General features: G+C 41.0%; 1 protein-coding gene across 1 annotated transcript in view; it reads right to left on the bottom strand.

Moving 5' to 3' along the window:
* slc25a22a (solute carrier family 25 member 22a) overlaps positions 1–19,045 on the bottom strand; it is a 120,154-nt gene extending 101,109 nt beyond the window's left edge. The window contains exon 1 of the mRNA XM_078548938.1: positions 18,890–19,045. The gene's annotated coding sequence lies outside the window, so the exon portion shown is untranslated. The remainder of the gene's footprint in view (positions 1–18,889) is intronic.
* Between the last annotated feature and the right edge of the window lie 4,796 nt (positions 19,046–23,841).

Below are 23,841 nucleotides of genomic sequence, written 5' to 3'. Positions count from 1 at the left end.
ACAATTGGAAGGCACCTTACGACGCAGATTAGTAATGGGTTGGAAGGTAAGAGAGAGACAATAGGGATAAAAAGAATGCACTCTGATTGGCAATAGGGAATACCACTGGGGCCTCAGCTTTACTAATCATTATTAATGACTTGGATGGAGCAAGAATTGTAAAATGTAAAGGGCTGAGACTTCACACTGTATATTTTGATAAGGTATACGCTCATTGGCTATTTCTAAAATTTTTCAAACTGAACAAAGACCTTTAAAATGGCTGAAACTGTGTCTGCCTGTGATCCTGCAACAAAAGAAGCCACCTGGCAGTTTTAGGAAAACCCACACCTCATTATCACTGAGTAGCCATTAAAGACCTCCTGTAGACTTCAAAGAGAGCAAACAAAGGCCATTTGCATTTAATAACCCAGGCTAGCCAGAAGGAGATGGATCATCTGCTAAGACAAAGGCCCCGCAATCTTCCTTTCAATTCCTAATGGCTGAGACATTTAACAGTTTTTGGAATCCAGGTGATGGATACACATCCTTTGTCAAAGATGGCAGAGTGGAAAAAGTCCTGTGACATGGGCCTCTGACTTGTGGAACAAATAATATTGCCTTGATAAACTGAAAAGCTCAGTCTGCTGTTTACCATCTGACCAACACAACAGCCTTTGAGTTCATCCTATCTGCTGTGAGGTTGTTAATAGGAAATTGGATTGTACCAAAACCAAGGTGTTGGGAAATACATCACCACTTATGAAGAGGGAACCAAATCAAGATGCCTTTCTGTTTACGGACAGGTAGTGAGAGAAGAAATTCATGCTGTTTAAATTAAACCCCCCTCCTGTCCGTAACAATGTCTAGGTTGCAGCTGACACAAATTTACACCAATTTAGGAGACACAAAGTTCTGTGGGTAAGGAGCAGGAAGGTGCAACTGGGCATAGATAAGGTTCAATGTGAGTAAGTGTGAGATCATCCATCCTGGATTCAAGAATTACAAAAACTTTCTCAACTGTTATAGCATAGGGACAGTGAAGCAAAGATTTCAGTGTCCATATACAATAATCACAGGTACAATGTGTAATCAAAAATAGCCTCTGGACTATTAGCTTTCAGCTCAAGGTGACTGGAATAAAAAGGGGAGGAAAAATGTTACTTTAGTTGTACAAAGCCTAGGTCGGAACCAACCTAGAGTACTGTAGTTTTGGGCATGGAACCTTAGGAAAGATGCGCTAACTTTGAAAGGGGTACAGTGCGGAATCACCAGAATATACTGGGAATTGAGGACAATGCGATAGGTTGCACAAACCTGGAGGAAGGGTCTAGAAAGAGATCCAAAAGTGCGAGAGTATGGTGAATGAAGATTCCATCACCAATGGTGGGTCGAAGGAGGTAGAGTGTGGAGGAAGGGAGTGCCATTCACAATAGATCACAGTCACGAGGACAGGTTGCAAGCTGGGAGGAGGTCGCAGAGGTGCTTGAAGCAAGTCGAGAGAGGAATTTGTAAACGAGAATTGGCAAACGTGGCCATCTGGGAGAACTTACTGGAGGGTTGTCAATGTTCTGGGACCTTATCCAGCATGAGTCACTTCTGTCAGAAAAGGGGAGTGGGAGTGGGAAGGGTGGGGGGGAAACAAAATTGTGGGGAAAAATGTGGCTCATGATTAAACACCAAAGTGGCATTGAAAAATGTATCAGATTGTAGATTCCAAACACACTTAACAGGTTCTTTGCCTCACACACCCAGCAGAATATAATTCTGAAATGCTGACTCCCAAAAAACTGACGGTGAAGGCAGCGGTACGAGAAACACTCGTAGCAAATTCCCAACCCACCACACCACAAAGTATTCAGCTGAGATATTGCACATTCCAAAATGTTAAAAGCTTACAAAGTTGTTTATGTGACTTGCTTCAGAGATTGTGGGATGTTTTTCAAAAACAGAATACTAATTAGACCAAACTACAATGCACAAGAAGCAGATATACCATGCAGAGGCCAGAACAGACCTTGCAATTAAGGTATTCAATACTTAAGGTTAGCAGGAAAGAACAGGTAATGTGAGAGTCACTAATCAAGAACACCTTTAGCACAGAGAGAAAGAAGGAAATAATCAGAAACAGACAGTAGTTGGAAAGGGGAAGACATGCTGGAGGAAAGAAAAGTATCACAAGAATAATGACTGTGACCATAATTGTAATGGCCAGTCTAAGAGGCTTTGTGTCAAAATACATTTTTTCCAGATGGTGGTTTGGCTGCTGCTACACTGAGGCAGTCAGAACGTAGTTCCAACAGCAAAATGACATGTCATCAGGATGCCTGCGCTTATGACAAAGCCCTTCAATACGATTTCTAGTTCAATTTTTCTCCTTGAAATCAGGAGGCTGAGAGAATGAGTAAAGCACAGTTAAGTGAACTTGGATATACAGGTGAACTTGTTTACAGAGAAAAATTGACCTAATTTTTTCATCCAATAAGTAAACAAAATAGTTCCCTGGTTATGGTGAGATTGTGTCCATTTATAATAAAAATCAGACTTTATTCAGCATTGCTCAGCAAAAAGAGCAATGGATCTTCTACAGTCCTTTCATGTTTTGATATAACTGTTTAAATACTTAAATGACTTATCTTTGTAAGTTATTTCAAAGGAAATGTTCATTCTATAAGTATTTTAAAAAGACATCCGACAAGGCTGCATTTTAAGACTCCACATTCATTTGTCCCACAAATTTTCAGAGGATTTAGACTGAAGTAATTTTAAAATACATCTTAAGCTAAAGCTCATTTTAAAAATAGGTCAGTTTCTCAGTACAGTGCCAATCAGACAAAAGGTGGGTATATGAAGTTGCTTTCCCCAGTGATTAAACAATTAGCGATTCAATAGTATATCTGGGTAATCAGAAAAATGCCCATCACCATTGCATTGGAAAAGCTTTTGATCCAGTCATTCTGTGAGCTGAGGAGAGGGAAGGGATTTTTGTCACAGAAAGAGAAGCTTTAAACCTGGATTAGAAATGAATTCGGAGGCCAGCCAGCAAAATGCTACAAGGCCAAATGAAGATAGGAATCTGCAGAGGGTGTGGAACAAAATGCAGAGGAGATAAGTCAAGCAAGATAACATGATTGAACTAAGTGATTATCATAACCACTGCTCTGGTTGCTCCCAATACTGTGGGGAATACTTAGTGATTTAGCTTCATTTCATCTCAGGTTAACTTAAAGCAAAATACTGTGGATGCTGGAAATCTGAAATAAATACAGGAAATGTTGGAAATACGCAGATCAAGCAGCATCTATGCAGAGAAAGAAGCAGAGCTATCATTTCAGGCTAAAGGAAAAACACCCGTGAAAGACATATCTGGTCAAATCCCAATGTTCCAGTACTGTACAAGGAGATATGAGTTAGTTTGAGTCAACTCCCATAAAGGTAAGACACCCAGAACATTTTTGGGAGCAACTGAAGCCACTGAATGCAGGCAGATCTCTCCAAGCAAATAGATTAATTAGCAGCTCCAGGTTACCTAGAACCAAGCCAGAAAGCAACATATGGTACAGTTATACTGCAGGTATAGGTTTGAGTACCTGCAAAAAGTGATGCAGAGTCAGCAGCTGAGTTTCACAGTTAGGGTCTGCAACCTTCTCCAATCACACAAACTCCACTCTGCCATCAAAACATGGATTTAATGCAAACATTGACGAGGAAGTGAGGAACACTCTGCTCATTCCCAACACTAAAAAAGGAAAAATTGAAGTTTAAAAAGCTTGTTCTGCATCGGTTGCAATTATATTACATTTGTGGTGCTGACCTTAAATTTTGGGTAATGTATCTCACAAATCTTGATTGTACAAAGGGTTTCCTCCTGTTCAGGAGTCAATCTCCCAGTTAGAATTATTTTGTAAACTATGGAGTCTAAAGATCCAGATAATTCAGTAGCTTCTTTGCATTGGAGTCATGGAATCACTCCATAAACTTACTTATACACATAGTTCAGTCTGGGAACCATTTGCCCTACCATACTCACTACTCCACAGTATATGAGAAACCAATCACAAGCTTCCCCGTTGAGGGATATTGACCAAGTACGACTTTAGTGTTGTTACCTCTCATTCTTGCTTTCCAGTAAAAGGTGCCAAAGCTTTAGGAAGCAGTGTGCTCAGGGGTTCCACATAGCAAATGAAACGGCCCTATTAAAATAACCAATTCATTTTGGAATATAGTGACAATAACGTAGACAAAAGTCTAAGTGTTTTGAACTGAATTCTCATAAGCCCAGGGTTATTTGCCCATCCTCCACTTGCCAAATGCCCAAAGTGAAATAAGAAGTTCACTGTGCAAGGAAAAGTAGGTACAATCCCGTGTTCCATCACTCTGAGGTACAGTACAAAATGTTGCAGCACGCCTGAAAACAGCCCTTGAGCAAGACACTGGTTTGCGTCATGATGTGCATCAAATGTTAGTGAGCACCATAGCTTGAAATCATTAAGCTGTAATTAAACTTACTGCTTTCTACACTTGGTCAGCCTTGTATTTTGCTAATTAATGAGCAGTCTGCTGCTAATATTGGAAACGGCTGCTATAAACGAGATCCCATTCTGAAGGGCTACACGGTACCAGTGTCCATTGTGCTCACTCAAGCATATGATTGAAAGACACACACTGATACATTAGCTGCAAGATAATGGGTTGAAAATTATAATTGTGGAAAAAAACAAGGTACCAGAACACAATCAGTGGTGTTACAATGGCAATCTAACAAAACTACATTGATATGATTGCCTGCAATCTTGTGGCTTAAGGATTTAAAGGTTCAATGATATCCTATGGTGCAGCTTCCTTTTCAAATGCTAGCCCATTGGAAACAACAGGTTACAAGGAAAGTGCCTGAGAGCTAGAGGACCGGACACTGCAGGACCACAACAGTATTTGGAGTTGGCACACAGCCAAAGTCTTCTTGCACTCATTTTAAATATTGTAAAATCAGCCTTATGAATTATACCATCATTGAACAAACAGCTTTTCAATAAATAAGCTATTGCACTATGAAGGTGCACTCGGTGCACAACTGCAAAGTGATAATATGGCTTGGTTATACTGCAGCCTTGAGTTTGAGAACAATATCGGCTAAAAGTGATGCAGGTTCAACAGATGCATCATTCTCTCGTCAGACAAACTCTACACTCTGACATCCAATACGGTATTTGTGGTGATGATCCTAACTCATAAGAGTAATGCATTGCTCTTTTGGTTTATAAACTAAATTCCAGTATTTGGAAGAAATATAATCTGAGATACAGAGTGACTGATATTCAGGTTGTATAATAATGGTCTTTATTGAATATAGATCCATTGTCCTTCAGAGCCATTTTACACAAATGTAGTAAAACTGTGTTGGATCAAATGGGGAAGAAAATAAAAGGAAGCACCTTCTAGCATGCCTGTATTACAAACTATCAACTGAAACATTCTACGAAGTGACCAGGCTGCTGGTCGGATGAATTTTACGCTGTTTACACTGGGTGCCAGTTAGTTGGCACTCTGCAATGTAACATTGAAAACAATATGTTTTTGAAACAATGTACATGACCATGGAAAGGTTGCAGTGTCAAATTTAAGTTTCTGGCCATCAAGTTCTCTGTTGTTGGTGGGGAAGGGTTCCATACTGGCCAGCAATGTGAAAATCAAAAGTGTTAAACTACCCACAGCACCTAACACCATTAAAAGCTGCAGTTTACGTTCACCTTTTGTCTCAGGAGGCTTCTTAAGAAGCACATCTCCTGAAATCTTTCCCTGAGAGGCCTCCAAAAGTGCTAGCATCAACTTGTTTACAGTACTAATGGGATGCCTCTGTAGGTACAATAATACCTGATTATTATGGAGATTAAAAAAGCTTATATGTATTCCCTTAATCGACAGCCTATGGTATTAAATTCCATTCTAAACTGTGATCACATAACTAACATTTGACTCAGGCTTTTAGAAATAAAGGCACACGACAGAACATTGGCACTTTATAGTTGAAATGTTTTTGAAGAAAGCCAATTCATACATTTGTATCCTTCAATTTCATATTTAAAAATATGGCTTCATCCAACTCAAAAAATATCGCACAATATACTATACAGACATAAGCACAGAAACGTTGAAGTCATAAAATTTGTGACTGATGCAACTAATGTTCCAATTAACCACTAGCAGGAATATCAAATTATCTGGACTTAGTTTGTAGCCACCGAGTTTGTGCAGGAAAAGTCAGCTGCTAATCACTACCCAGGACGTTCTGCTTGAGTCCAAGTGGGGACAGGATCAGGTTCACCTGTGATATCTCCAGGGTCAGAGAGCCTGCTGGCACTTGCTGCCATGTGTTACGAAACCCAAACTTAATGTTGAGTGCGGGGGTCAGGAACTCAAAGTCCCCTACAAACCTCGGACTTCCCACAATGCGCAGACTGGGAGCAGGCTGCACATGCGGAATTTAGCAGATCTGCATCTTTAAGTTCTTCAGGCTCAGGACAGGTCCACAGTGCCTGTGTATAAAGACAGAAAAAGAACCGTGCAAAAATCCAGGCCAGGTGACTGAGAGCAGCGCACCATTAAAGACTAGTGTGCTAGGTAGGGGACAGGGAGAGGTCCCAAATAGGGAAGAGGGGAAAGGGAGAGGCCCCAAAAGGGAGTCCCAGGTCAGGACAGAAACAGGTCACAGCTAAGTTAAGGAAAAAGGGGAGCAGAGAAACAGGTTCCAAACAGGAAAAGGGCTGCAGGGAGAGGACTTTACGTGAAGAAGGCAGCCAAAAGTTGGCGGCTCCATGCTGCAGGCCACTGGGCAAAGGTACCCCTTTGGAGCAGTAGTGTTCTGCTCGAAGCAACCAAAGATCTGAAATTATACTAGTGAGTTTGTGCTTGGGTGTATACTCGGGAATCCAGGGGAACAGAATCTCGGGAGATGAGGCTGAAACCCTGTGAGGTGAGCCGTTGTTGATCCAAGACAGCAGCTGAAGGTTGGTGACTCTGTGCTGTGGACCGCTGGGGCAAAAGTGCGCCTTTGGAGCGGTAGTGTCCTGCTCAGTGCGGCCGAAGATCTTAAGTTGTGCCTGTGAGTTGGTGCTCAAGTGCAGACTCAGGAATCCAGGGGAACGGACACTGAAACCCTGCGAGGTGGGCTGTTTTCGAAGCCGTCCGAGTTGGAGCTACTTTTGGAGAGAATTCCCAGTTTAGATCTTCTAAGGTGAAGATTGGAATCCCTTGTGAGGGAAACAGAGTTTCAGTGAGATTGGCTGGCATCTGGGTGGGTTGTTCAGAAATCCATGGAATCTTTCTTGGTTGTATCTGTCATTTATTTTGCAGTGTGGTGTGTTCGACCACAGTTTACCTGTTGATTCATATATACCTCAAATCAACCCTGAATGTTAGAGTATAATATAGATATTCTAAATTGTTTTATCTTTCTGACCTTGCATAGTAAAGTTTATTTTGTTTGTTCAAAACCCATGGAATCTTGTGGCTTTATTCATTGAGCAAGCATCTTACATCTGAAACTTTGTCTACTTTAAACAAAATGTTATTGGTCCCTAATCGGCTATTACCAATAACCTGGGGATCTGGCCAAGGATCATAACTCAGGGCTTATACATGAATAATAGACACTTGGATAAGTTGGAGAGCCACTGTTCTCCGTAGATATCAGGCTAATGTAAAGCAGGCTAACATTTCAGTGTGCTGCTGAGGGAGAGTTGCATCTTTCAGATGAGATGCTAAACAGAGGCCCCAACACACTACTCGAGTGGATCTAAAAGTTTCTATGCCATTTTTTCGAAGAACAACAGTGGCGTTCTCCCCAGCCTCCTGGCCAATATTCATCTATCAATCGGCATCACCAAAAGACAGATTATGCAGTCATCTATCTCATTCCTGTTTGTGGAACCCTATTTTGTGCTACTTGCCTGCATTGTTTACATTCATTACAACAATGAATACATTTCAAAAGCGTTTCAATGGCTTTGAAGTACTTTGGGAAATCCTGAGGAGATGGCAGATGTGATACAAAAGAAGTTACTTTTTTCCTTAGTCAAAATGTTCAGAAGAGGGAAGAGAAAATTACAAATAAATGTGTCTTTTGCAACATTTGCTTTTGAAAGCAAAAATAGTACATCTTTTTTTCTACATGTCCCTCCTTGGCCTGCTGCAGTGCTCCAGTGAAGCCCAGCGCAAACTGGAGGAACAGCACCTCATCTTCCGCGTAGACACTTTACAGCCTTCCGGACTTAACATTGAGTTCAACAACTTCAGACCACGAACTCTCTCCTTCATCCTCACTCCTTTTTTAAATATTCATTTTTATCTTTTAATTTTTATTTTTTATCCACTTTTTATTTTTATTTATTTTCATTTTTATTCATTGTTTTATCCTATTTTTGATCTTTTTTCCCCCAATACCGTCCCCTCCCCCTAACCTCACCCCCACAAGGGCCATCTGTCACTTGTTCATGTTGTTCTTTCCATTGCTTACCCTTGTCCTACTATTAGTACATTCTGCTTTCTTACTTTAATGCCACCATCAGCACCTCCTTTAGCCAGTACCACTACCATTAACGCCCCTTTGTCCTTTAGTTCATGACATCTTTGTCAATCTCTCCTTTGCCCCCACCTATCGCTGGCCTTTGATCTAGCTTCACCTGCTCCACTCCCTTTAAACAGTATAAATTCCATCACATTTTTACTTCTCTTTAGCTCTGAAGAAGTCATGTGGACTCGAAACGTTAACTCTGTATTTCTCTCCACAGATGCTGTTAACCCTGTTTTTCTCTCCACAGATGCTGTTAACTCTGTTTTTCTCTCTACAGATGCTGTTAACCCTGTTTTTCTCTCCACAGATGCTGTTAGACCTGCTGAGTTTTTCCTACATTTTCTGTTTTTGTTCTAAATCTTTTTCCCCCTTCTCTTTCATGCATGCTATCCATTTCCTATAGGTGCAAGGACATCCTGCTGGGCAGCTCATTCCCAGGTCACCATAAATGTGCTTTCTCAGCTGTTTGCCTGTGATCAGCAAGAGTGGAAATTAGAAATTTCTCGATTAAAACCATTCCTGGGACGAAGGACTTATTACGAAGAAAGGCTGTACAGACTGGACCTTTACCCATTGAGTTTAGGAGAATGAGATGTGATCTTATTGAAACATAAAAGATTGAGGGAACTTGATAGGGTGGATAGCGGGAAGATGCTTCCAATTGTGGGGAAGACTAGAACTAGAGGACACAGTTTAAGAATGAGGGGTCTCTCTTTTAAGACAGAGATGAGGATAATTTTTTTCTCTCAGAGGGTCATTGGTGTGTGGAATTCTCTTCCCCAGAAAGTAGCAGAGGTTAGGTCACTAAATTTATCAAGACTGAATTAGACAGAATTTTGATATACAAGGGCGCCAAGGGTTATGGGGGGCAGACTGAAAAGTGGAGTTGAGACAACAATCAGATCAGCCACAATCTTATCGAATGGCAGATCAAACTCGGAGGATGGCCTACTCCTGATCCTAAGTCTTATGTTCCTATGAAGTGCTAACCATTCTGCATTGGACAGATTTAGATTTATTCATGAGAAGTCTGGATTTTGGAAGTATCATGTTACAATCTTGCTGCAGATTCCTCCCATGATCATCACAGATGTGCTCTAAAACATCTACTCCTGCCGTTGAAAGCCTTATAGTAGCAATATGCAATAATCAGTGCCCTAGGCCTCAGGCGCTTCGTGGGTTACTCAAGGTATCCTGTTCCAGCATCTATTACAGTTATGCCCAAAGTTCCCAAAGAACGTCAACCTTTATATCTTTCTCTTGATGGTGAGGGATGAGTCAGTAGTGAAGTAAGGGAGGGCCGTTAGAAATCTCAAAAAAATCAACATGGCTTTCTCCATCAGGGGAGGCAAGGGCAAAGTTTCCTTTTGAGAAAGCATTCCTTGGGTCTGAGGTCATGGCAGGGTCAATCCTCTTTGTATCGGGGGGGGGGGGATCAAAGCAACATACAATAAGAGAGCATGGTGACTTTCCCTCCTTTCCTGTCACAGTTCAGGGCTAAAGGTATACTTGATGAAGACACCTAACCCTCCCCACTTCCAAGCGCTGTGTCTCACAATCTCCCTCTCTCACCTGGAAAAAAGAATCAAAGACTCCAAAGATTATGTGGAGTAAGAATAGGAACAGATCACATTGGAGATCCCTCTAATGTCTGTATGCTAGGGCATCAAAGATCTTGTAAAGGGGAACTCATCTCATGAGTTTTTCCCAGGAACAGGAATCACTGTCAGCTCACGCCAGCAATAAAGTTGAAAGTAAGTCACCTCATTTCTTATATTTAAAATAAAACAACAGAGCATGATAATATTTATTATACATGATATTACATGCGAACTAGACTCGAGTGGGGAGATGTATTTTCAACTGTGAGAATAGAAGTAGGCAGTCCAGAACCAAATTCTTAATCCTCGAAGGACTGCTGAAACAGTTCTGCACCAAAATGGAAGATTCAACAATACTGGTTATTCAAAGATTAATGTGAATTATGTGATGCTATCTGGCTCTGCAACTCTTAAGTAACACTGAGCCTGTGAAATTTGGAGGTTTGTAAATGCTGTGATTGGAACAGGAGAATATCTGAGCACTGAAATAATTTAGAAATGTTCTTTACTATTTCAAGTTATCATAGTGCGTGACTATTGATTGTCGACATGTGTAAGTATTTATAGAATACATTTCTGTAAGAATAGAGTCAGTGCTTTTACAACTCTGTAAGCTTAAGTCCCCCTTATCGTTTCACTGCCTTTTTGTAACTGGCCAATGCCAGGAAGATCTAGCCTCCATCCCCCATCAATGCTAGTCAGCAAATATCAGCTTTGCAGGAAGTTAGCAGTGCCACTGTAAGCGCCAAAGTCCTCAACCGGGGTGATGGGGAGGAAATCCGCCAGGAGTTATCATGATTAGTATGCAGCCAATCATGCTGGACAAACGTGCATGTCAAGATGTCAGATAAGGACAAGATTGGTTGGGCAGCAGAAATAACGATGATGCTTGGCCACATCAGATGACCAAGCTTAACATTTAGGTCATTGAATATCTAATTAAATGAACTATCAATCAGAAACAGTTACATTGGTTTCAGTGAGTTTTGCACTGCAAATAATTTAAAACGATATTGACAACATTCCTTATTTTTTGGAGGATCAGTAGTAGGATTGTGATTCATTAGGATGATGATTCTTTTTTTAAAATTACAAATATATATAATATATATATATATGAATGCTGTTTTTATTTATCGCAAGCCATCTTAAAAACTAAAATTGAGTTAAAATAAAGTGCCCTTTACAAGAAAATCTACACATTCAGGACAGTGTTTAAGTTGCCCACACAACCACCATTCTAGTATATCATAATTCCATTATTCACTGCCACACACATATGGACAAGTCTGGGTGAGGGTGGAGGCGCGTACTTAGTCCTATGGAAGCAGAATCCAGAAAAAAACTGTATCTTCAAGAAACAGAGAATAATGGAAGAAAGATATATTAGATGAACGCCACTGCGGTTATGGTCTTGGTTTTAGTTTTATGTGGGACAGCTGTTACATGTGAAAATTAGAAATCTCTACATAGTGAAAGTTCTGCAGATATGGAAATGCTGAACGGGTATGCACATCAATAAATGTGAAGCACGATTCAAGTTATTTTAAGAAAAAAATGTTGCTTGACAAAGCAGTGGTCTGGATATATGCTCCGATAGTCATTCTAAATTAAAATTAAGAGATTTTTCTTTTAAAAAATTGTTTTTTTTTCACACAATGTAAAGGAAAGCCAGCTCCAGATAAAATGGCAACTTGCTGTTTATTCTATGTAGAATCTCACGGAAACCAAATCACATCACAAATCAGACACTGTCCCAATTGTGTAGTGAAATTTTCTTTTTCTAATTTAATTTGGGATTTTTCTGGTCCTGATTGGAAGGATTTTTTCCAGATGACTTGCAATAGATAAAGGCAGCTATTGTACTTAATTAAAAAAGTAGAATTCCAGTGAACCACAATCCCACAATTTTTCTACTCACAAAGGAACATTGTAATTTTCATCTTAAATGCAACTGCATGTTAACACAAAACTCACTGAAACCAGTGTGACTTCCCTGATCAGAAGGTCAATTAATCAAGTTGGACCACTGTTATTTAATTAATATATGATTCTGTATATACAATATCATATTACATAAACAGCAAAAGCAGCTACTTCCCTCCCATTCAGGACATCAGGTATTGTTAGGCATTGTTGCCTTTTCTCCCCCCTTAATCTGAAAAGCCAAAAATAGCAGAATATTTGCTTGTCATCCACACTAGCCCCTGCAGCCATTCTTACCCTGAATCCTTTCTCGTATGACAGCCAGCAATCTTCTGAGGGATTCTCTGCTGCACGCTGTCAGCCTTTATCCCACTCATCCCCAGCCCTCATCAAGACTCGTTTCGTTCATGTAGCAAAAATGCATGACATCCTATGACAATCGCATTTACCCCACACTTCTAACAAACCATATTAACCAGCAAAACAGCATAGTTAAAGTCACTGAGGATTAAAATTCTTACTTTCTCCCCCACCTCCAATGATTAAACTAAGAAAGTATAGTTTTTTTGTTTTCACAACTAGTTAAAGGATAGTCTAATATATGGTCAATTTCATTGTAAATATATACATGCACTCATACACATTATATACATAAATACAAACAATTAACCTGCTATTGCTCTGGCTTGAATTTGAATCCAGTCCAAGACAACCCCATGCCTAGATACCTTAGTATATGCAAAGAACTAAAAGAAATTGGAGCCTAGTGAACAAGAATGAGGTGGGATGGCTCATTTCACCTCACAGCCTGTATTGTATCACCATTGGAAGCGCAATTCCCTTCTGATGTTGGAGTTTAGTGACCTTGCTTATCTCTTACAAACTCCCCAACGATGTGCAAAACATAATTTCCAATCTAAGAAATATCCTCACAGATGCAGTTAAGATTACTGTTTATTTTCAGCAGGTAGGACTGTATAAAGTATCAACCAAGAGGTAAGAAATGATAAAATTTACTTTCAAGGATAAATGATCTCTTTCACCATCACTGTTCTGCAGGAAGGGATAAGCATATAAATTGTAACTGGTATACAGTTCAGAGTAAATGTTAAATAGGGCTAAAAATATTAAATTGCTAACTAGAGCAATGCAAGTTTTTCTTCAAACCACTTCCTATTACCAACACAATTGGCTGGTCTTTGTATCCTCTCTCTCGTACCAAAAGTACAGTAAAATGGGCAGGGGGTGGAGGAAAGGCAGCTTCCTGATGACTACTGAAACATGTTTCAATCCTTTGTTGTACTTTATCCTGAGGTATATAAATGTAAGCTCTTTCTTTCACTAAGAATTAAGAAATCTCATTGACATGGCACTTGACAAAGTTTCTCTATGCTAGCGCCTTCAACCTGTGAAACCTAACTAAACTTTGTATCTCTGACCTTGATACTTGGAGCTGCATTGTGGAGAGTGATCTAAATTGCCTCCCCCTCGCATTCTGTACTGACCCATACAGAACCATACTTGTGCTACACAGCAGCAAATCTGCTTTACAATTTTCTGTGATGTTTACTGCATCAGGTCTGAAGAATTACGTTTCCATGGTGGGAAGAATGCTGTGATAAATCAATTCACCCTGCAATATGGAGGTTCTGTCAAGATCAGATGTAAATCTGATTAGAATGGGCTGGTGATGACACACTTCTGAGGTTCACAATGCAGTTTAACCTGTGTTTTTTTCAGACTGCATCTCTCTGCATTCTTATTCAAAATAATGTGCACTAAAGGCATTACTTCCCAGTAATCAAGTGATAACTTTGCACCGATTGTCACATTTGCTAATCTTGTCAAAATGGAAGTCATTGCACATCAATGATAACAGCATGCAGTAGACATTGATAGTTGCCATGGAATCTGCTGAAATCTAAAAGGAGTATACAATGAAATTTAGTCATGTCAGCAGTTTAACAGCATACACTATTATATAAGAAATAATAAGCCTCTAAATGGCCTATTGGGTGTTGAGGAATAAACCTAGTTTGATTCTTGCTTTAAGTCAATTTCAGACAAAGCAACAGGTGAGGCATTCTAATCGGCCTCAGCTAAGGTGGTGATAAGTTAGTCCCTAATCACTATCCAGTGAAATCTCAGGGGTATGATGGGTGTGGGGAGTGCAGGGTCATGGGCACAAAACCAGACTGGCTGTATAGGCCTCTATGGTAACATAGTCAACCAACAATACCATATGTTCACATATGAAAATTGATCTCTTGGGTAAGATAGAGTACTGGAGGACATGTAGCGTGCGTTGAACTGCACCACAGCGACTTCAAGAATGGGGTGGAGGTTTGTTGGGGATGGCGGTGGTGGTGGGGTAGAGGAAAGCTGGAGATAAAATTTAAAATGGTAATAACTGCCATAAAAGCAATGTTGAGGCTAATCTAATCTATATTCAATGGCAGTAATAAACTGAGTGAGCTTTACCCTGATGTTTTACATTGGATTTTGAACCAGGGTGAGATTACAGCCCTTCAGAGTTTCACTATTCTCTTTCTAGTTACCAGGAGCAATAAAGGAAGCAAAATCACATTTGAGTGAGACTCCAATGTCCCAATTAAATATTATTGGAGTTTTGAAAGGGATGCAATCTTCCTTCTTTAAATATTGCGTCGTGAGGAGTAACATTACATGATCTATAAATCTGGGACAGATTCAGAACAGATCTAGCAGCTGTGAAACATCAGCAGCAGCAGAATTGTATTCAACCACAATCTGATACCTCATTGCCTGGCATATCCCTCACTCTACAATTACCATCAAGCCAGTGGATAACCTGGTTCAATGACGAGAGTAAAGGAGCATTCCAGGAGCAGCACTAGGCAGTACCTAAAAATGAGGTGCCAACCTGGTGAACAGAGCATGCTATAGACAGAGCATACTATTGACAGAGATAAGCGATCCCACAACCAACGAATCAGATCAAAACTCTGCAGGCCTGCCACATCCAGTCATAAATGGTGATGGACAATTAGACAACTAACAAGAGGAGGATTCTCCACAAATATCCCCAGCCTCAATGATGTGGGAGCCCAGCACATCAATGCAAAAGATATGGCTGAAGCACTTGTGATGGTCGATCTCGGCCTCATCCCAAGGTCCCCAACATCACATGCCAGTCTTCAGCCAACTCAATTCATTCCACGTGATATCAAGAAATGCCTGAAGGCACTGGATACTGCAAAGACCACGAGCCCCGACAACATCTGACAGTAATACTGAAGACTTGTGCTCCAAGACTAGCTGCACCCCTAGCTAAGCTGTTACAGTACAGCTGCAACACTGGCATCTACCCGACAATGTGGAAAATTGCTTAGGTATGTCCTGCCCCTAAAATGCAAGGCAAATCTGCTCTAGCCAATTACTACCCTACCAGTTTACTCTCAATCATCAGCAAAGTGATGGAAGGTATCATCGACAGTTCTATAAAGAAGATTTACACAGCAATAACCTGCTCACTGATGCTCAGTGTGGGTTCCACCAGGGTCACTCGGCTCCTGATCTGAAGTGAAGTGAGAGTGACTGACCTTGCATCAAAGCAGCATTTGACTGAGTGTGGCATCAAGGAGCCTGGTAAAACTGGAGTCAATGGGAATCAGGGGGAAAACTCTCCACTGATTACAGTCATGCCTAGCACAAAGGTGGTTGTGGTTGTTGATGCCGCAGGACATCACTGCAGGAGTTCCTCTGGCTGGTGTCCTACGCCCAACCATCTTTCAGCTGCTTAAATGACCTTCCCTTGATCAGAAGATCAAGGTGAGGATGTTTGCTGATGATTTCAGTGTTCAGTACCATTCGCAGCTCCTCAGATAATGAAGCAGTTCATGTCAAAATGCAGCAAGACCTGGACAACATGCAACCTTGGGCTGATAAGTGGCAAGTAAGATTCACATACAATTTCCAGGCAATGACCATCTCAAGCAAGAGAGAATCTAATCTATCTCTACTTCTCATTCAACCGGCATTACCATTGCAAAATTCCCCCAACATCAACATCTTGAGGGTTACCACTGACCAGAAACTTAACTGGACAAACTATATAAATACTGTGGCTACAAGAGCAGGTCCAGAGGCTGGGAGTTCTGCGGTGAGTAACTCACTTCCTGATTCCCCAAAGCCTGTCCACCATCTACAAGGCACAAGTCAAGGGTGAGATGGAATACTCTCTACTTGTCTGGGTGAATGCGGCTCCAACATTACTTAAGAAGCTCGAAGCTCTCCAAAACAATGCAGCTGCTTGATTGGCACACCATTCATCATCTTCAACATTCATTCCCTCCACCACCAACGTACAGTACCAGCAGTGTGTATTATATACAAAGTGCACTGCAATGACTCACCAAGCCTCCTTCAACAACATCTTCCAAGCCTGCGACCTTTACCATCTAGAAGGGCAAGTGCAGCAGATGCCTGGGAATAGCACACCTGCAAGTTCCCCATCAAGCCACATACCATTCTGACTTGGAACTATATCTTCACTCCCATTCCTTCACTGTTGCTGGGTCAAAATCCTAGAACTCCATGCTAATAGAATGGTGGGTGTACCTGCAACAGATGGACTGCAGCAGTTTAAGGAGGCAGCTCATAACCATCTTCTCGAGGGCAATTACGGTTAGAGAAGAAAATGCTGCCTTGCCAACAATGCACATATCCCATGAAAGAATTTTTTAAAAACTTAAGCAGCTGAAAAAAAAAGGGACAATCAAGTACACCCCAAGGAAAGATTCCCAATTCCCAAGCAGCTGAATTGTAGCCATCACATCCCTTTAACTGAAGAGCTGGAAGGATGTAAAAGATGTACACTATGGTGGGGCTTTATATAGGGGAGCTTTCTGAACACTGACAGAGGATGGAAAAGGAAGACTTATCTACTAATAGGCAAACCTCTCATCTCTGATCTCCAAGCTCTCTGTCACAATTTCTTTTGTTTTTACCAATATATCATCAGTGTTTTGGTGAACTTTTCTCTTGTTTCTATGTTTCAAGCACTCTGTATGCCCCTTTTCTTGCCTACATTCTCAACGAGTTCAGAGCCAAGGCTATTGATTTTCATGTTTTCACAAAAATGATCCCAGTCACAGAATCCAATGCTAAAACATGTTTTAGAATAAACTGTATTGAAAGCAGAATCTAACATCTTCGGTTGAGACACCAGCACCCATGATCAAGACCATTGCTACCATATCCTGATTGACCTTTCTCCAAGATCTCAAAACTACACTCCTTGCATCCCTCAATTTTCTCTTCCTCCTACAGACTGCAGACAATTAAAGCCCAAACCTGACATCACCTAACCACTATTTTTCAAATGATCTTGTCTCCTCCTTCACCCCTTTCCACCTTGGTGGGGTCCCACACTCATGACCTTCACCAAGCAATCTCAGTAAGAAAAAAATCAACAATTCCTATGTGATGTCTGACCATTGCTTCACTCTTTTAAAAAATCACCACGCAGAGAATATGTTGCCTGCAAACAACCCAATATATGGGTAAACCACCTGTAAATAAAATGTTCCATATTAGCATAGAAATTTCAATAAGTAAAGTTCACTGAGATGTTAACCTTTCCATAAAATGTTCCTTTCAAATTTTCACTAAATCTAAAATACTCATAATGGGAACATGGACAAAATCAGTGTGCCTTTAAGTACCTCAACATGGAAGCTCCCATTTAGAAAGTTGATAAAGATTTGACTTTACACAAGATGGAATAAAAGCTATCTTATCAGCTTTCATCAGGTTGTCACTATTGACCTTTATTGCACCGTTTAGTTTGGTGAGCAAAGTTTAATGGGTTGCAAGGGGGAAAAAAACTGCATGTTCATTCCGTTTTATTTCATCATCCTTGGAATGCTATTAGCGTGAAGGTAGGAAAATGCTTGTTGGCTTTTGGAGTGGAATTCGAAACTATGCCCAAATACCAAGCCTGGTTCCCGGAATTTTCGAGATTCACACTGCTCCCTCCTGTCAATTATGTGCCAACATTTTTCTGGACCAAAGCAAAATAAGAACAAGGCAGTTTAATAAAAATAAACTAACCTATTAGACTTTCATTTGTAAAAAACATGAAAACCCTTGCAAATTCTGTCTAACAAAATGACTGAAATCAAACTCTAAATGCAGGACACCCTTCTTCACACAAGCAGGAGTATTTCTTTCAGTCTTTCTAACCTCAGTACATTCTAGAGCAGCCATTGTTACTGTCCTCACTCATTCATTGTCAACTCGGTTTGCAAGAGGTTACTTGAAACACTTAAAAGCTTGTGAACCACAGCGAAAAAATAAATAAAAGGTGAATTAAACTGACTGACACGTCTCCTATTGGATAAAATGAACCAGATTTGTGGCTGGTTCCACCAGTCTCTCCCTCTCTTAAGGAAAATAATCCACCTTTAATCACCTCAGGATCGCTCGGCTGTCGTTAGATTAAACGTTAACATATTTAAAAAATCCAAAAATAAAACAGTGCGTATTTAAAGAGCACACATGTACTGACATCGGTTCCAACACAGTTACCGGTTACTTTAATATATGTCAGCCCGCCGATCTATTTATTCCTCGCTCGGGAATTCACAGATTTCCTGTGTGTGATTGTGTTACAAGCAAATTGCGACTTGATTCATAAAACCGCTAGGTGAGCGCAAGCAGCGACAAGCTAAACAACAAGCAAAAAGGAAATAAATGATAGGGCGCTCCTCCCTCATTCAATGCATTATGCTGCTGTTAGTAACCATTGCATTTCGCCCAGGCGCTTCTTTACCTCAGCCCGACCGCTCGCTCTCCCTCTTTCGCCGACTCTCACCCGTAACCTCTCCCTGCGGAAAAAAAAAACCATCTAGACACAGGATTGCTATGGCTGCTCGCGACGTCCGCAGACCCTGGCTGGCGAGCTGGCAGCGCGCGCCCGCCCAGCCCGCAACCGTGTGAACCGTGGTCGGGCACGCGCAGCGCGCGGGGGTGAGCGGCAGGCGCGCGCACGTCTCACCCGCGGGGTGGGGGCGCAGGAAAGTAGCGCGAGACTGCGCGAGTGAGTGTCAGGCCAGCGCACCATTGGTCAGGCTGTCGCAATGGTCCAAGCTGCCAGCAGTCTTCATATAGAAATGCTCTCCTGCAGCAAGCAACCAGTGCCTGATGTGCCTTCCCAATTGCTTGTATTTGTTCAGTTTGTGGAACCCCTTGGGCTGTATGCCTAACGCTGCATATTAATACAAAAGTATTGAAATTGTTTTAAGGCACCTCAACGAGGAACGCTGTGTATAAAGAGAAATTGAATTTTGTAATTTTCAATTGGAAATGTTTTGCCCCCAGGCTGTATGCCTGACATGGAATGTATATTGTAAATATAAAAAGAATTACAATTGTATAGAGGCACCTAAGAGTGGAACACACTGGACGGAGACAATTCGAGTTTTATGGCACTTTCTGTAATTTTTACGTTGAAATGTTTTGCAATGTACTTTTACGAATTTTATGAATAAAGTATATTTTTAGAAAAAACTTGTCTCTCCCCCGCCATCCCGCTGTGCAAATATTTTAAGAGAAAATGATAATAACTGGTCACACAAATGCACATTTTTATTGGTCTGACTGATTTGTAATTTTAAACCTTTATCTTAAGGAGTGTCACAAAAGTTTCATATAATAATGCAAAAACGTAATGTTTCATATAATAATGTAAATGTTTCATATAATAATGTAATTTACTCAATGCCCCATCTTAAACGTTCCTTATATAAAAAAGAGAATGTACATTAAATGGCAAATCTTCAAAGCTTTGCAATTCCCGTCACCAAAAATGAAAAGTTCTGTTCATTCCCTTGGTCATCATAGAACAGCAGTGCAGGTTTTAAATATAAGCTGGAAGTGATTCAATCCTGCTGTTTATTGCAACATCTGAACAGGAGATTAGGTTCTCACCACACCATCTGATCTACTGTTTACCTGGGAGAAAGTACTAGCTTGGGAAATCAATTGCAAATATGTCAAGAAATCGCATTACAAGTGATTCACTACTTTGAGAGCAAAATGGTAAAAGAACGTGAACAGGGAATGCAACATGAAATCTCCTCTCTCAGTAGTTTGCAACTTTGTTTTCCTGCATAGTTATTGTATTACACTAGTAACAGTAGATCCAGCAAAGGTGAGCACAACCCACTTGAACGCGAGCATGTTATCAAAATTGTGAAGAGAGACACAGTGAATAAGTGTGTTGAAAGTTCACACAGTGATAATAAACCACTCTATCACCCTCCAGTCCAAAATACTATCATCTACCATGACTCGCTGCTTTCTGTGTTTAAGCCAATTTTACCCAACTGGACACTGACCCTCTTGTTTCATGAGCCTCAATTTTGTCAACCAGGCTTTTATGTGGTACCTTGTCAAATGCTTTCTTAAAACCTATATGAACAACGTCCACCACATTCCCTTCATCAACCTTCTCTGTTATTTCACCAGAAAGTTCAATTAGATTAGTCAAGTACGATCTGCCTTTTACAAATCTGTGCTGGCATTTCTTAATTAACTCAAACCTCTCCAAGGGGCCTGTTGATTTTTTTCCCCCTTATTATGGATTCCAAAATCTTACCCACCATTGATGTTAAATTAACTTGCCTTTTGTTGCAAGGACTGTCCTTATCCCCTTTCTCAGCTAAGGGTATCACACATTTGCTAATCTTCAGGTACCTCCCCTATATCTAGGGAAGATTGAAAGAAAGGCAAGCCTTCCGTTATGTCCATCCCCACCTGCTTGAGCAACTTGCTTTCCAAGCCATCCATACCAGGCAACTTACATCCCTTACATAGCAGCCTTAACAGTACCTCCGCCCTTTCAAGTTTCACATTGCCTCCACTATCTCTGCTTCTACCGATACTTAGCCAGAGTCCCCTTTCTTAGTAAACACCAATACAAAGAACTCATTTAGTATTCTAGCCTTGCCCTATGGCTCTAACCATACATTGTCCTCTTTTTCCCTACTGGGGCTCACTCCACCTCTTAGTACCCACTTGCTATTTACATGCTGGTAGAAGATTTTTGGATTCCCTTTTATGTTGACTGCCATTCTATTCTCATACTGTCTCTTTGCCAGACTTACATCCCCTCTCAACCTGTTATATTTGACCTGGTTCTCACTTAAGAATTCACTTGACATGAATCATACACCCTCCTTTTTGTTTCATCATAACCTCTATCTCCCTCATCATCCAAAGAGCCCTGTTTTTGGCACCCCTATCTTTCATCCTTATTGGAATGTACCTAGACTGCATTTGAAGCATGAAGGTGAACAATCACCCATTGTTCCATTACAGTTTTTCTTGTCAGTCTCTAGTTCCATTGTACCCTAGTTTGATCTCTTCTCAATGCATTGAAATTAGCCCTCTTCCAATTTATAAGGCATATATTAGATTGCTCCTTGCTCTTCTCCATTACTAATCTAAATCATATGATACGATGATCACTTTTATCCAAATGTTCCCCCAAAGACTCTAGATCCACTTGGCCTAACTCATTTCCAGTGTCTGGCATAGCAGCATCTGCTTCCTTTTTTTCCAAATATACACTTTATTCATAAAATTTTTAAGAATACATTACATGACTGTTCAAATTTAACATTACATAAAATGCAAAACAATCAGTTTCTTCCTATGCTGTATATTGCTCACCATATTTACGTGTAGTCAATATTTACAATGTTCATCACAACAGACATATAACCAGAGGGGTTTTTTTTTCAGCTTCCAGCCCCTCTGTATACTATAGCTGAAGGCCTTAAACAATGGCCTTTCACCATTGTACCTTGGCAGCATCTACGCCAAGCTTTAGCGCATTGCTCATCACGTAGTCCTGGATCTTGGAATGTACCAGTCTGCAGCACTCAGTCATGGGCGACTCCTTGCAATGGAAGACCAAAAGGTTTTGGGCAGACCAAACAGCATCTTTCACTGAGTTGATGGTCTTCCAACCACAGTTGATATTTGTCTCAGAGAGTGTCCCTGAGAGCAGCCCAAAGACCACAGAATCCTGCATCACAGAGTTGGTTGGGATGAACCACAACAAAACCAGTGCACCTTCTTCCAGACCTGCTTTGCTAAAGGACGTTCCAGAAGGAGACGGACAAGGCTCTCTTCCCCGCCACAGCCAACATGAGGACAATGTGCGGAGGGAGTGAGACTCTAGGCATGAAGGACAGATCTGCTGCAACTTGGTGTTTGAAAATTCTAGCAATGAAGTGTTCTGTCAAATAACTTTGACAATCTGCTCAGGGAACCATGCAACAGGATCCAGCATCTCCTTTTCCCGCAGCGCCTCGAGGGCATTACATATGGACCGCTGCCTGATGGACTCTTGGTCAAAGGTGTTTTTCTGCATAAACTTCACCAAGAGAGTCAGGTGCTCTGACATGGACCAACTGACTGGAGCTTTCCACAGCAACGTGGCCAAACCCATCTTTTACAACACGGGGTACAAAAAGAAGCTCAGCACATAGTGACACATAGTGTTTGCATAGTGAGGGTTTACGCACAGCTTGACACAGCCACACACAAAACAGGCCACCGGGATGAGGGCAACATTGGGTATATTTTCCACTCTTGTTTAGAGACTTGTACATTATGTCCCTGTGAAAACAGGCCATTTCCGATCTCCAGACAAGGCGGAAGATTACTCAGGTGAACACCATGACACAGGGTATGGGTATGGGCTAGACCTGCACCATGTAGAGCAATACTGAGAGCACCTCCGCATCTGACGACCAGGTTTTTACCCACAATGGCGAGGGATCATTGCTCTACATGACCAGTTTTTGTATTACCATGTCTACATGCTCCTTTCAGTTTTTGGCATATGCCCTAGCCCCTCTGAACCGTATCCCAAGCATCTTCCGGTAGTCTGACCTGACGGTGAAAGGAACAAAAGATCAGTTGGACCAGTTCCCAAAGAGCATAACCTCGCTCTTGCCACAATTTACTTTGGCTCCCGAAGCCCATTCAAACTAGTTGCAGATGCTCATCAGTCTGCACACCAACAGTGGATCCGAGCAGAAGATGCCACCATCATTTATGTACAGGAAGGTTTTGACATGAGTGTCCCCACTGCCTGGGATTGTTATCCCTCTTATATCCACATCCTTCCTGATGGTGTTACAATCAGGTGAGGAGGGATAGAATAGCTCCCTTCTTTTCCCACTCCTCGTTTGACCGCAAGTTTTTTTTTAAAGGATCTGCTTGCTAAATCAATGAGTGATTACTTGTTTATATGCTGTGACTGTAAAAGATACACACAGACAAGTTTCCTTGTAAGTCTTTAAAAGTAAAAAGTAAAAAAGTAAAGAGTAAAAAGTAATAAGTAAAAGTATTTATTGTAAACTTGCTCAAAGTAAAAATAATAAAAACGCTCTGACTTTCACATACACATGCACTCAAGGTTGACACACAAGTAAGTTATAGATTGGGAGGATAGGTTAAGTGGTCTTTTTAGAGTCCAGTAAAAGTTAAAGATATATGGGTCTTGCAGGCTGTTGACTTGGATGGTTTCAGGCTGAGTTCAATGATCCCTCTGGATTTGGTGTTGAGATGATTTAAATATGTTGATGGATGATTTATATCTGTTTCTACAGAGTCAGAAGCTGCTGGGTTGCTTATTAAAACACTGCCTGGATGGTTGAACAGTAGACAAGGGTCAAACTTGCTGGCTGGATGAAAAAAGAGAGAGAG

Source organism: Cetorhinus maximus, chromosome 9, assembly GCF_964194155.1.
Source record: "Cetorhinus maximus chromosome 9, sCetMax3.hap1.1, whole genome shotgun sequence".
NCBI lineage: Eukaryota > Metazoa > Chordata > Chondrichthyes > Lamniformes > Cetorhinidae > Cetorhinus > Cetorhinus maximus.
The sequence above is the reverse complement of the archived record's forward strand: the minus strand, read 5'-3'. Positions and strand labels throughout refer to the sequence as shown.